Source organism: Clupea harengus, chromosome 13, assembly GCF_900700415.2.
Source record: "Clupea harengus chromosome 13, Ch_v2.0.2, whole genome shotgun sequence".
Classification (NCBI taxonomy): Eukaryota; Metazoa; Chordata; class Actinopteri; order Clupeiformes; family Clupeidae; genus Clupea; species Clupea harengus.
The window spans coordinates 170,001-175,000 of record NC_045164.1 but is presented as its reverse complement, the minus strand read 5'-3'; the positions used below and the strand labels follow the sequence as shown (position 1 = coordinate 175,000).

The 5,000-nt window shown below is 42.8% G+C and overlaps 1 protein-coding gene across 1 annotated transcript in view; it reads left to right on the top strand.

Moving 5' to 3' along the window:
* Positions 1-5,000, top strand: part of kcnh1a (potassium voltage-gated channel, subfamily H (eag-related), member 1a) — an 87,213-nt gene that overhangs the window by 61,050 nt on the left and 21,163 nt on the right. The window lies entirely within an intron of this gene.

The following is a 5,000-nucleotide window of genomic DNA, read 5'->3' as shown; positions in this document are numbered from 1 at the left end:
TAGATTTCAGATAGGATGGGATGTTTGGATATTTTTCATATGCGCTCTCACACACACACACACACACACACACACACACACACACACACACACACACACACACACACACACACACACACACACACACACACGTGCACACACAGAGGAAGAGGTTGGTCGATACTAGGGATCAGATTTAGTTAGTTACTGATGAGTAGGAGGAATCCAATCTCAACCCACAATCACTTCAGCAAAGCCAGAGCAAAACCAGTCAGTCAGCACCCAGTGTAGGTGTGTGTGTGAGAGAGAGAAAGAGTGTATTTGTGTTTGCGTGTTTCTCTGTGTGTGTCTGTGTGTGTGTGTTTTTGGGTTAGTTTGTGTGTGTGTGTGTGTGTGTGTGTGTGTGTGTTTATGTTTATGTGTTTGTGTGTGTGACATTGAGTTGCTGAGGCAGCCATGCCACATACCTGCCACACAGCTTGCCTGTGCATCCGTCTGTCCTGCGTCCGTCCTGCGCCCGTCCTGTGTCTGTCCTGCGTCTGTCCGCACTGCTACTTGTAAACAAGGTCACTGGACAGCTTGTGTCCTCTCACACTTGGATGGTCTCCACACACCCAGCACCACGGAGCCTTTTAACAGCTGAATATAATGAGCAAACTAGATAACGCAGCACATCTATCAGCCAAACACTCAGGCTAAAGAGCTGTTTGCATGCACATTCATTCACAGACGCATAGCTATGCTAATCATTATAGTTCAGTTCAGCAAAATCACATGATTATAGCCTACATGGCAACTTTGAGCTGACAGATACCCACAACAATACGTGCCTGAGTGTTGAAGCTGCCCTTCATTGTGTGGTGTGGGTTTTCCCAGTTTGTGTCCTTGAAACATGCCTACATTGGGAAACGTCGGATCCGTTGATGTTGCTCTTAGTGACTGATGTCAGTGTGCTGAGCTAACGGAACAGAGAGATTGAGAGGAAACGACAAGAAGAGGGCAGGAAGGGAAAAAAGAAGAGGGATCACAGGGACACAAAGAGGAAGAAGAGAAGCGAAGAGACAGAAGAGACTGTTACAGGACACAAGGATATATGAAGAGAAAAGCGGAGCAATAGCCAGAGAAAAGAGAGAGGGAGAGAGAGAGAGAGAGAGAGAGGGGGAAAGTGGGAGAGGAAAAGAAGGAGAGAGAGGTAGAGGGAAAGAAATACGATGGCATCCTAATTCTTTTAGACACAAGCAAATATCATGTTGTCCATATACAGTGCTATACATAATCCTTCTATTATCCAAAGGTGAAGCGTACTTTTTTACAAGGGTGTAGGGAAGTTATGTCTTTGCTTTGAAGATATTTTAGAGCTGAAATTCGACTTAGTTTCCTGGTTATCTGGTTTGACAGCAGTCCCTGGCCATGGGCTGTATGGGTTACTTAGAAACGAGATTCATTCGAGTGTGAAATCCTTGATTATAATCCACTATACACCTTTTATCGACTTCAGCAACATTCTCCTCACGTTCCTGTGCCTTTGTATCAAACTTAAAGTCCTGGCCGACAAAGTGGCTTGGACTGAGCCGTAGACTTTTACAGCCAATCAACACGTTGCTTCTGGAGCATGGAAGGGTGAAATGTAATTTGATTGGGTGTTGAACTCAGATATCAACAGCCTTTCATTGGAATTGAGGATTGCACCTTTAAAGTGATGTTAGATTAGAATAAATTCAGCTTTATTGTCATTGTGCAGAGAACAGGTACAAAGCAAATGAAATGCAGTAAAGATCAGGAATAAAGCAGAAACGTTTGTTCAAAGACATCCCGCATTGGCCAGGAATTAAACCCAGAATTAAACCCAGCACTAACCACTGCACCACCAACACCCAGGCATAGCATCTAGCACCAGTCTAGAAATGGACTAGCTTGGCATGGTCATCAGAAGCATGTTTACTGCATCTGTCCTGGTCTGGAAATGTCCGAGTGGTTTGATTTGATTAGGTGTGTCCCTAATGACCATTAATCCAGATTAAACTGAAAGTGATGCGATCTCCTCGTAGCCCTTCTAGTGGAAAAAGCCCAGCAGGATTTTCACAGCATAAGGCGAGGGGGAGATAGCATATCAAACTTTTCCGACAGTAAATCATTTTTTTTCTCCAACCCTGTATGGACATGGGCCATAAGAGCTTTTATTTCTGTGAAGTTTTGCACAGTTTTCTGATAAATCCAATCCAGAGTCACTTTGCTAAATGCTATGGAAACTATGCTAAATGCATTAACAGAAATAAACAGCATGTTTACTAATGATTATACATAGAGATACTTATGACACTGTGGGTGGATTGATGGTTACAAGTAACTTTGCAGCGAGCTTCTGTATCTTAGTTAAATCCCAAATGAATGAAATATAAGTTAAACATATTCATTTGTATTGCCTTACAAAGTTCCCTACATTCACCCAAGTAAAGAAGTATTTCAGATGTTGTACTATTCATGAAGATGGACTGTGAGGATGAATATAAATCCAATTTTATTCATTACATACAGCTATAACTGATAACTCAAATCCGTTTGTCTGACACGTTTGCTCGCGCAGCCTCGCAAGAGAAAGACAGATTGCTTTAGTTATGTCACTCCACTGTGAACATAATCTGAAATAAACCATCAATTGTGTTCATCTTGTTCTTTAATTTATCATCATTTGAGGTGGCTCAGTTTGACAGAAAATCACAGTAAGGAGACGAAGATCGTTAACTGTGACGGAGGAAGACAGCCTCCATATGGTGAATGTGCACCGCCCTCTAAATCGCTCCCTTACGTGAGTCTGTTGCTGACGCTGAACGTTCTCTGCAATGTTCTCGCGATGACGGCGGAGTGCCCAAGATCAACCCTTTAAAGTTGAGGTGGTGACAAATCCACTTTCTCTATTCTGGAACTGACGTCATCACGACCCTTTGCCCCCAGAGAACGCGGCCGTTTTTGAGGGGCGGCTGGTTCAAGAGAATGAGTCACAGCACGTGGACCGACGCAAAGTTTGAGATGAAGTGCAGGTGTCTGCCCCGGCGAATAGAACAATCAGCCCCGGATCACGATGATTCAGACCTGAGAGCCTCAGTACGTGAGTCACACAAAGCAAGGGGCAGTAAGAGAGAGGCTATTGTTGCCTGGTTACTACACAGTGAAGTTCCCATTATGTACCCACCATGGGGTGTTAAAAGGTTCAGTGTTGAAAGTGCTGAAAAGATGGTTGCGGTGAAGGCCGAGAGCCTTTCTGTTTTTAATGAAATCACTATAGAAGTGGAGCAGGCTGCTGTAAAAGTAGAACAGAAGATGTAAATACAATACCTTCGTTAGCAGTGCCAGTACATCACTCCATCTCACATCATGTTATGTTGTAGATTACATAAGAAGACATTAAAATATATGCAGGAGTGCTTGAACTTGGCTTACAGTATGAGGTCCATTGAAGCACAAGCGTAGTGTGCTTTGGAAACACTGGCTCCAAGGACCCATTTCACAGCGTGTTTGAAAGCCTAATCGAGTATTAGTCTGTGAATTCATCTGTGAAGGTGTGTGTTTTAGTGGTGACAGTGAGTAGCACTTTACACCATATGGCTAAAGGTTCCATAAACACATCACAGTTGGGGTGCTCAGGAGTTGGAGAGTCAAGAGAGAGATATTTTCATTCGTCTGGACTTCGTATCCGGCAGTGGCTTGACAGCTGTCAAAATCAGTGTTTGACATTTCCTTGTAGCAGATCCAAGCTAAATAATTAAATGAAAAGAGACTTTGCAAAAAAACGACAGCTTCATGATCAGCTGCTGGGTTTTGACAGCTGTCTGTTTTTGTACAGTTGCCTTGCGACCATCACAATTGCGCCATGCCGCTTTCGGTTATTGACTAACCAGTGGCGACAGTAGTACAGGAGGTAGAGAAGTCGTTTAGTTATCAGAAGGTTGCTGGTTCGATTCCCGGTCGAAGCGTCCTTGAGCAAGACACTGAACCCCTAATTGCTCCTGATGTGCAGTGTTTAATCAGTGTAAATGTAGAAAATGTGTATACATCCTTGTAAATCGCTTTGGATTAAAGCGTCTGCTAAGTGACTAAATGAAATGACCAGAGGAATGTCCCCGTCACCCTCCTCACGCTCACCCCCCATGTCATGCAGTTACAACCCAAGACATTGCGACATTGCAAGATAGGGAAACATTCACTACAGCTAGGCAACAGCAAAAGCTCTAAACATCTAACGTTGCTGTGTTATGAGCTGGCACTGGCTCCAAGGACCCATTTCACAGCGTGTTTGAAAGCCTAATCGAGTATTAGTCTGTGAAGGTGTGTGTTTTAGTGGTGACAGTGAGTAGCACTGTTGGACTCAGGAAGTTCTACATCAAGCAAACATAGAAACAGCAGTGATTTGACTGAACAGCCTACTTTAATCTAAACAGAATAGTTGTTCAAATTCACTGAAGAACTGTGGGAAAGTTGTCCAATCCAAACAGATTTGGAAGTTCAACATGTGATTGACATAATGCATCTAACGGCTTTCCAAAAGTACTAATAACCAATCACAATAATTTACCCACTAGGTGATTCCTCTTATTTATTTTTGCCAACAAGGTACATTACATGATTAAACATACTTCAAAGCTCGTAGCCACAGAGTGTAGTGCGTTTCCAAACTTAATAGAATGATTCCCTCACGTCAGTCATCAAATGGGAAGCATGTCTGATGTAGTAAAAGAGAAAAAGGGGAAAAGCTGTTTTCCTTTGATGGGAATTACATAGTAAGAGAATTGGGAGAGCATCAAAGTCACTTTGGACCACAGACATGAAAAGACTGAGTTTCTGCTGAAGTTGGAGACGCCTGGTTCATTATCTGTGTGTGAGATAAGACAGGGTACTGATCCAGAAAAAAAAGTCCAATAGTATTGGTCATTAATTACTTTTAAAATTAAGCCACCCTGCTAATATTTCATCGGGTGTGTATTAAGCCAAGGTGATAGAATAGAAGCATGTTTCATGTTTTGCCA